Below are 10764 nucleotides of genomic sequence, written 5' to 3' on the forward strand. Positions count from 1 at the left end.
GCTGGGTTGCAGGGTAGCTCTATTTTCAACTTTTTGAGGAACCTCCATGCTGTTTGCCAGAACGGTTGCACCAGCTTGCCTTCCCACCAGTAGTGTAGAAGGGTTCCCCTTTCTCCACATCCTCATCAGCGTCTGTCATTTCCCGACTTGTTAATTTTAGCCATTCTGAGTGGTGTGAGGTGGTATCTCACTGAGGCTTTGATTTGTATTTCCCTGATGCCGAGTGAGGTGGAGCACTTTTTCATGAGTCTGTTGGCCATCTGGATGTCTTCTTTGCAGAAATGTCTGTTCATGTCCTCTGCCCATTTCTTGATTGGATTATTTGTTCTTTGGGTGTTGAGTTTGATAAGTTCTTTATAGATTTTGGATACTAGCCCTTTATCTGATATGTTGTTTGCAAATATCTTCTCCCATTCTGTCAGTTGTCTTTTGGTTTTGTTAACTGTTTCCTTTGCTCTGCAGAAGCTATTGATCTTGATGAAGTCCCAGTAGTTCATTTTTGCCCTTGCTTCCCTTGCCTTTGGTGATGTTCCTACAAAGAAGTTGCTGCGGCTGAGGTCGAAGAGGTTGCTGCCTGTATTCTCCTCAAGGATTTCTTATGCATTCCTTTCTCTCATTGAGGTCCTTCATCCATTTTGAGTCTATTTTCATTTGTGCTAAGGAAATGGTCCAGTTTCATTTTTCTGCATGTGGCTGTCCAACTTTCCCACACCATTTGTTGAAGAGACTGTCTTTTTTCCACTGGACATTCTTTCCTGCTTTGTCAAAGATTAGTTGACCATAGAGTTGAGGGTCTATTTCTGGGCTCTCTATTCTGTTGCATTGATCTATGTGTCTGTTTTTGTGGCAGTACCATACTGTCTTGATGATGACAGCTTTGTAATAGAGCTTGAAGTCTGGAATTGTGATGCCACCAACATTGGCTTTCTTTTTCAACCTTCCTTTGGCTATTTGAGGTCTTGTCTGGTTCCATATAAATTTTAGAATTATTTGTTCCATTTCTTTGAAAAAAGTTGATGGGATTTTGATAGGGACTGCATTAAACGTGTAGATTGCTTTAGGTAGCATAGACATTTTCACAGTATTTGTTCTTCCAATCCATGAGCATGGAACATTTTTCCATTTATTTGTGTCTTCCTCAATGTCTTTCACGAGTACTTTATAGTTTTCTGAGTACAGATTCTTTGCCTCTTTGGACAGGTTTATTCCTAGGTATCTTATGGTTTTGAGTGCAATTGTAAATGGAATTGACTCCTTAATTTCTCTTTCTTCTGTCTTGTTGTTGGTGTATAGAAATGAAATTTACTTCTGTACATTGATTTTATATCCTGACACCTTACTGATTTCCTGTACAAATTCTAGCAGATTTGGAGTGGAGTCTTTTGGGTTTTCCACATAAAGTAGCATATCATCTGCAAAGAGTGATAGTTTGACTTCTTCTTTGCTGATTTGGATGCCTTTAATTTCTTTTTTGTTGTCTGATTGCTGAGGCTAGGACTTCTAGTACTATCTTGAATAGCAGTGGTGATAATGGACATCCCTGCCATGTTCCTGACGTTAGCGGAAAAGCTCTCAGTTTTTCTCCTTTGAGAATGTTATTTGCTGTGGGTTTTTCATAGATGGTTTTGATGATATTGAGGTATGTACCCTCTATTCCTACACTTTGAAGAGTTTTGATCAGGAAGGGATGCTGTACTTTGTCAAATGCTTTTTCAGCATCTATGGAGAGTATCATGTGGTTCTTGTTCTTTCTTTTATTAATGTATTGTATCACATTGATTGATTTGTGGATGTTGAACCAACCTTGCAGCCCTGGAATAAATCCCACTTGGTTGTGTTGAACAATCCTTTAATGTACTGTTGGGTCCTATTTGCTAGTGTTTTGATGAGAATTTTTGCATCTGTGTTCATCAAGGATATTGGTCTGTAATTCTCTTTTTTGATGGGATCTTTGTCTGGTTTTGGGATCAAGGTGATGCTGGCCTCATGAGTTTGGAAGTTTTCCTTCCATTTCTATTTTTTGGAGCAGTTTCAGAATAGGAATTAATTCTTCTTTAAATGTTTGGTAGAATTCCCCTGGCAAGCTCTCTGGCCCTGGGCTCTTGTTTGTTGGGAGATTTTTAATGACTGCTTCAGTCTCCTTACTGGTTATGGGTCTGTTCAGGTTTTCTATTTCTTCCTAGTTCAGTTGTGGTAGTTTATATGTCTCTAGGAATGCATCCATTTCTTCCAGATTATCAAATTTGCTGGCATATAGTTGCTCATAATATGTTCTTATAATGGTTTGTATTTCTTTGGTGTAGGTTGTGATCTCTCCTCTTTCATTCATGATTTTATTTATTTGGGTCCTTTCTCTTTTCTTTTTGATAAGTCTGGCCAGGGGTTTATCAATCTTAATTCTTTCAAAGAACAAGCTCCTAGTTTCATTGATTTGTTCTATTGTTTTTTGTTGTTGGTGGTGGTGGTTGTTTTTGTTTTGTTTTGTTTTGTTTTTGGTTTGTATTTCATTGATTTCTGCTCTGATCTTTATTATTTCTCTTCTCCTGCTGGTTTTAGGCTTTCTTTGTTGTTCTTTCTCCAGCTCCTTTAGGTGTAGGGTTAGGTTGTGTATTTGAGACTTTTCTTGTTTCTTGAGAAAGACTTGTATCGCTATGTATTTTCCCTCAGGACAACCTTTGCTGTGTCCCACAGATTTTGAACCATTGTGTTTTCATTATTATTTGTTTCCATGAATTTTTTCAATTCTTCTTTAATTTCCTGGTTGACTCATTCATTCTTTAGAAGGATGCTCTTTAGCCTCCATGTATTTGGGTTCTTTCCAAATTTCCTCTTGTGATTGAGTTCTAGATTCAGAGCATTGTGGTATATGCAGGAAATGATCCCAATCTTTTGTTACTGGTTGAGATCTGATTTATGACCCAGGGTGATCTATTCTGGAGAATGTTCCATGTGCACTAGAGAAGAATGTGTATTCTGTTGCTTTGGGATGGAATGTTCTGAATATATCTGTGATGTCCATCTGGTCCAGGGTATTATTTAAGGCCTTTATTTCCTTGTTGATCTTTTGCTTGGATGATCTGTCCATTTCAGTGAGCGGGGTGTTAAAGTCCCCTGCTATTATTGTATTATTGCTGATGCGTTTCTTTGATTTTGTTATTAATTGGTTTATATAGTTGGCTGCTCCCATGTTAGGGGCATAGATATTTAAAATTGTTAGATCTTCTTGTTGGACAGACCCTTTGAGTATGATATAGTGTCCTTCCTCATCTCTTATTATAGTCTTTGGCTCAATATCTAATTTATCTGATATAAGGATTGCAACCCCAGCTTTCTTTTGATGTCCATTAGCATGGGAAATTGTTTTCCACCCCCTCACTTTAAATCTGGAGGTGTCTTTGGGTCTAAAATGAGTTTCTGGTACACAGCATATTGATGGGTTTTGGTTTTCTATCCATTCTGATACACTGTGTCTTTTGATTGGGGGCATTTAGCCCGTTTACATTCAGGGTAACTATTGAGAGATAAGAATTTAGTGCCATTGTATTGCCTGTAAGATGACTGTTACTATATATTGTCTCTGTTCCTTTCTGGTCTACTACTTTTAGGATGTCTCTTTGCTTAGAGGACCCCTTTCAATATTTCCTGTAGAGCTGGTTTGGTGTTTGAAAATTCTTTTAGTTTTTGTTTGTCCTGGAAGCTTTTTATCTCTCCTTCTATTTTCAGTGATAGCCTAGCTGGATATAGTATTCTTGGCTGCATGTTTTTCTCGTTTAGTGCTCTGAATATATCATGCCAGTTCTTTCTGGCCTGCCAGGTCTCTGTGGATAAGTCTGCTGCCAATCTAATATTTTTGCCATTGTATATTACAGACTTCTTGTCCTGGGCTGCTCTCAGGATTTTCTCTTTGTCACTAAGACTTGTGAGTTTTACTATTAGATGATGGGGTGTGGATCTGTTCTTAATTGATTTTGAGGGGGGTTCTCTGCACCTCCTGGATTTTGATGCTTGTTCTTTTGCCATATTACAGAAATTCTGTACAATAATTTTGCCCCCCTCTCTCTTTCTTCTTCTTCTTCTGGAATCCCAATTATTCTAATGTTGTTTCATCTTATGGTATCACTTATCTCTCAAATTCTCCTTTTGTGGTCCAGTAATTGTTTGTCTCTCTTTTGCTCAGCTTCTTTATTCTCCGTCATTTGGTCTTATATATCACTAATTCTCTCTTCTGCCTCATTTATCCTAGCATTAAGAGCCTCCATTTTTTATTGCACCTCATTAATAGCTTTTTTGATTTCACCTTGGTTAGATTTTAGTTCTTTTATTTCTCTAGAAAGGGCTTTTATTTCTCCACACAGCATTTCTCTAATATGTTCCAAGCCCTTTTCGAGCCCAGCTAGCACCTTGAGAATCATCATTCTGAACTCTAGATCTGACATATTACCAGTGTCTGTATTGATTATGTTCCTAGCCTTTGGTACTGCCTCTTGTTCTTTTTTTTTTTTTTTTTTTTTTTTTTTGTGGTGAGTTTTTCTGTCTTGTCATTTTATCCAGATAAGAATATATGAAGAAGAGAATAAAATACTAAAAGGGTGGCAAAGACCCCAGGAAAATGTGCATTAACTAAATCAGAAGAGACCCCAAATCATGGGGGGAAGAAAGGGGATAAAAAGGAGTGCAAAAAAATTTTTTTAAATAAAAAGGAAAAAAAAAGAAAATATATATATTAGACTGGTGAGTAGAACAGAGCCACCCACTTAATTTTGGGAGTATTTTGGTCTCTTAGAAGAAACTATGTCCCAAAATTTTAAAGAAAAAAAACCAGTTTATATATATATATATATATATATATATATATATACACACACACATATATGTATACACACATATATGTATACACACACACACACACACACAGAAATAAGGGTAAACATGATGAAGGGATGAAATATGACTATAAGGATGAAAATTTTTAAAAAATTCTAAAATGGAGTTAATAAGTTGGTTGGGAACAAGAAGAAAAGGAAAGTGGAGACAGTTTGTTCAGGCTGGAGACTAGAACAAAGCCCTGTGCTAGATTTAGGGTATATTTTGATCTATTAGAAGAAGTTGTATCCCAAATGTTTTTAGAAGAAAAAACCCTATGTGTATACAAAAAATAAAGTTAGATACAATGAAGGATATAATATGACTATAATAATGAAGGTTCAAAAAGATTTTTTTTAATGAAAGGTATTGTTAAGATAAACTAGTTAAAAAATGTTAAAAGAGGAAAGAGTAAAATTTTAAAAAATTAGAATAAGAAAAAATTTTAAAAATTAATTAACTTTGTAAGACTAAAGAATCATGGGGAGAAAGCCATGACTTCCATGCTTTGCTTTCTCCTCCTCTGGAATTCTGCTGTTCTCCTTCATAAGTGAACTTGGTCTTGGCTGGATTTCTTGCTGATCTTCTGGGGGAGGGGCCTGTTGTAGTGATTCTCAAGTGTCTTTGCCCGAGGCAGAATTGTGCTGCCCTTGCCAGGGGCCAGGCTAAGTAATCTGCTCGGGTTCGATCTTGGGAGTTTTTGTTGCCTGAACGCTTTTCATAGAGCTCTGGAGGATGGGAATGAAAATGGCAGCTTCCCAGTCTCTGGCCTGGAGGAGGTGAGAGCTTGGGGCCCCACTCCTTAGTGCGCCCTCAGAGAAAAGCACTCAATCACTCCCATCTCCCTGGTCTCCGGCCATGCTCTGAGCTCACCTGGCCTGTGACCCAGCATTTCTATCCCTGGAACACAGCCTCATTTGGAATCTCCAAACCCAGCAGATCCCTGCCACTCTTCCAGGGCTGTCTCCCTGGATCTGCCGCTTATGGGGTCCCTGTTCAGTGAGCAGTGACTTGACTGTGCTGTGGATCACAGTTTTAGGTAACCCCGATCTGAGAGCTCACTCCTCGCCTCTGTTTCTGTAGCTTGCTTCCCCACCGGCAAGCTCTACTCCACTCAGACACCCCTGATCCTTCTGTGACCCCGTGGGACCTGAGACCACACTGTCCCCATGACGGCTCCACCCCCGCTTAGCCTCGGAAGCAATGTCCTCAGTGGAGCAGACTTCTAAAAGTTCTGATTTTGTGCTCTGTTGCTCCACCCCTTACCGGGAGTTGGCCCTTCCGGGAACTGGCCACTTTGCTTTGGGGCCACTTTGGATTCAGTTCTCCACAGGTCCTACCTTTCAGAAAGTGGTCGATTTTCTGTTTCTAGAAGTGCTCTTCTTCTCGTCGATCTCCTGTTGGATTTGTAGGTGTTCAAAATGCTTTGATAAACCATCTAGCTGATCTCCTGCTGCTACCTGATGTCATCTCAGCCTGCTACTCCTGTGCCGTCTTGACTCCTCTCTAGCAAATTAAACTTAAAGAAAATATAATAAGGTTCTAATACATATAAGAGAATAAATCATTGAGATAAAAACCAAACATACAAAAAAAGGAATCAAGAAAAAGTTGATACTTTATAAAGATTAAAATTAACCCCTGAGCAAGATCGACCCAGTTGAGAGAGAGAAAGAACCCACTGATATTAGAAATGAAAAAGATGACATCAATACAGAATTTTAAAGCATTAAAAAGAAAATAAGGGATTACTACCTTATGCCATTAATTTGACAATGTTGATGAAATAGATAAATTTCTTGAAAAATTTAACTTGCTAAAACTGATCTAAGAAGAAATAGAACATTATAATTGTCCTATATCTCTTGAATAAATTGAATGCATCTTTAAAAATCGAAGAAAATACCATAACCAAATAACTTCACTGGTAGGTTTTTCTAACCGTTGAAGATGAACTAGTGCAAATTCTATAGAAACTTTTCTAGAAAATAGGAAAGGAAACTTCTCAAAAGTTTTTAAGACAGCTTAAATATAGTAGCCAAACCTGACAAGGACAGCACTAGAAAAGAAAGTCATGTTACAATATATCTCATTAATATAGGTGCAAACAATCCTAAATTGGATATTATCAAATTGAATTTAGAGACCTATTAATAAAATAATACATTATGACCAAAGGTTTTATTTCATAAATGCAATGTTGTCTTAACATTCAAAAATCAGAGTAATTTACCACATTACAGAAGATTAAAAAATCATATGATCTCCAAAGATACAGAGGAAGGGTTGATAAAAATTTGAGACTTGTTCATGGTAAAAACTCTTGAAACTAGGAATGGAGGAGAACTGCCTTAATCAGATAAGGAATATTTACAAAAACTATAGATAACATCATACTTAATAGTGATACATTAAACACTTTCCCTTGAGATCAGGAACAAGGCAAGGAGGTCCACTATTACTTATTTTCAAAATTGTACTGGAAGTTCTGGCCAATGCACTATAGAAATAAAAGAGAATAAAGACCTATAAATATTGGAATGAGAGAAATAAAGCTGCCATTATTTTCAGATGAAATGATTATGTGGTTAGATTCTAAAGGAACAAAAACTATTAAAATTAAGTGAATTAGTAAGGTCAGTGGATTCAAGATAAATATTAAAAATAATCTGTATTTCTATAGCAAGATGTGTTAGAAGATAGAAAAGCAATAGCAGGGGCGCCTGGGTGGCTCAGTGGGTTAAGCTGCTGCCTTCGGCTCAGGTCATGATCCCAGGTCCTGGGTTCGAGCCCCACATCGGGCTTTCTGCTCAGCAGGGAGCCTGCTTCCTCCTCTCTCTCTGCCTGCCTCTCTGCTTACTTGTGATTTCTCTCTGTCAAATAAATAAAATCTTAAAAAAAAAAAGAAAGAAAAGCAATAGTATTGAATTTAATAGCTTTAAAAGGAATTAATACAGTGAGAAATATGTAGGACCTCTACAAAAATAACTAAGAAATATTGCCAAGAGACATGAAGAAATCCCTAAATAAAGAAGAGAATGTTTCCTGTTCCTCAATTCAGAGAATTGATGTTAAGATGCTAATTCCCCTTAAATCATTTTTTCAAGTTTTATGAATTGTGGTTTTGATATCAAGTCTAAGAACTCTGTATCTCAGCCTAGGTCATGAAGGTATTTTCCTATATTTTCTATCTAGAAGTTTTGTAGCTTTATGTTTTACATTTAGAAGTATGATTTATTTCAGTTAATATTTATATAGGTATGATGCTTAATTTAGATCAAATCTCTTTACTTTTCTCCCTCTCTCTGAACATGGATGTCCAATAGTTCAGCATGATTTGTTGTAAAGACTATCCTCTGAATTGCTTGGGCACATTAATCAAAATTCACTTGGTTTGTCCATTGTCAGTTCCACATGTAAAGAGTGTGTAAGTCACTACTCCCATCATTACAGTAAGAAAAGAAAATGTGAACAACCTGAAAATCAATACCTTCTTTACACCCAACAGAGAATCAAGGTCAAAAGTCAAACCTTACCCTGATATCTATGGGGGGGGAGGGGAAAGATACAAAGAATCACAATATTACCATACCTGGAGTAGAAACCACCAGGGAGATAAACCAGTAGAACCATTAAATGGTGGTTTTGGTGAATTGCTAGGGGATAAATGTGCATTAGCTTGAGAGTGAGGAACTGTTGAAGACCCAGTGTTAGAGGATGCTTTCATCAGTTTTACCACCAGGAACTCCACTAGTTTCACAGCAAAAGAACCAACATGAAACAAGAATTTCCTCCCATTTTTGTTATGGGGAGGAGGAAAGAAACCATTTTGAAATACACCCATGGAGTTCACATATCCAAGACTGCTCTCCAAAGGAAAAAACTTTCCCAGAACCTAATATATATGGGAGAAGAAAAATCAAGACACTGAAAACTAAAAAGCTAAGATTTAATCATAAGATTATCAAATGCTTCCTCTCCTTCACACATTACCACATCAAAAGGGTTCCACAATAATACCAGTGGATTAAAATGGACAGACCTAGAAAATATCAACTCTGTTTGAGATAGAGTACTTAGGAAAATCCAAAAACAATAGAGGAGAAGGGAACTAAGGGAACTAGAGAAAGCTGAAGCCTCTGGAACCTAAGGCTATAGCAAACATTAAATATGTCCTAATTTGTAGATTAACATAAAATCTCTTACTAATGACCTAGTTATATAATTTAATATTGTCCATAATTTACACCTTGTCCATATATCTATGGTCAACAAAAAAATTATAAGGCACACTACAAGTCAAGAATAAAAACAGTCCAAATAGATAAACCAAACATCAAAACCAGACTCAGATGTGAAAATGTTTTGGAATTCTAAGCCAGGGCATTTAAAACAACTACGATTAATATGCTGCAGGATCTAATGAGGAAAGTAGATAACTTGCAAGAACTTAAGTAGAGAGACAGAAACTTTATGAAAGAAATGAAAGACAAATATTAGAAGTCAGAACACTAACAAATGAAGAATGCCTTTGATGGGTTCATCAGTAGAATGAACATGACCAAGGAAAGTGAGCTTGAAGACATATCAGTAGAAACTTTCCAAACTGAAATGCAAAGAGGAAAAAAGAAGATGATAAAAACAGAACAAAGCATCTAAGAAAAGAACAGTGGAACAGCTATAAAAGTTGCAATAAACATGTAATTGGAATACCAGAAGGAAAAGAGAAAAAAATCAGGAGGAATATTTGCAATGATAGAGAAACAAGCATAAGAATTCCATCTGGAATGATACCAGGAAAATGACAGAGTAGGAAACTCTAGGTTCTTGTACACACACACACACACACACACCATTTAAAAAACAGGTAGAAATTATCTGAAACAATTTTATAAGAACTGTCAAAGATTTATAGTATCCAAGTGAACACAATCAAGAAGAGGGCACTTTGTCTCCTCGATGGGGGATACTGTCACCACTTGGCCCACGCCCTGCCTTCATTTCAGTCACCAGGTGGTGAAAATATAAAAAAAAACCAATTAGCGTTGAAGAATTCAGTAATTGAAATGAAAAGTACATGAGAGGGAATCAATAGTAGATTGCCAGATACAGAAGAATGAGTCAGCAGCCTAGGAAACGTGGTAATGGAAAGGCCCAAACTGAAAAGCAAGAAGAAAATAGAATTTTAACAAATAAGGAGAGATTAAGGAATATCTTGACCAATATCAAGTGAACATTCATATTATAGAGTTCTCAGAAAAAGAAAAGAAAGACAAAGGGTCAGAAAACTTATTTGAAGAAATAATAACTAAAACTTCCCTAACCTAAGAAAAGAAACAGACATCCAGATTCAGGAATCACAGAGAGTTCCAGACGAGATGACATATAATAATTAAAATGTCAAAGATTAAAAAGAAAGAGAAAATTTAAATAGCAGTAAGAGAGAAGCAAATAGTTACATATATTAACATACCTAAAGGGAGAAATTGACAGTAACACAATATTAGTAGGGGACTTTAACACCCCATTCACGCCAATGGATAAATCATCCAGACAGAAAATCAATAAGGAAAGAATGTCTTTGAATGATACGTTATACTGGATGGACTTCATAGATATATACAGAACATCCCATCCAAAACCAGAATACACAGTCTTGTCAAGTGCACATAAAACATTCTTCAGGGTAGGAGTGCCTGGGTGGCTCAGTGGGTTAAAGCCTCTGCCTTCAGCTCAGGTCATGATCTCAGGGTCCTGGGATGGAGCCCCACATAGGGCTCTCTGCTCAGCAGGGAGCCTGCTTCCTCCTCTGTCTCTGCCAGCCTCTCTGCCTGCTTGTGATCTCTCTCTGTCAAATAAATAAATAAAATCTTAAAAAAAAAAAACCACCAAAACATTCTT

This window comes from Lutra lutra, chromosome 6 (genome assembly GCF_902655055.1).
Source record: "Lutra lutra chromosome 6, mLutLut1.2, whole genome shotgun sequence".
Classification (NCBI taxonomy): domain Eukaryota; kingdom Metazoa; phylum Chordata; class Mammalia; order Carnivora; family Mustelidae; genus Lutra; species Lutra lutra.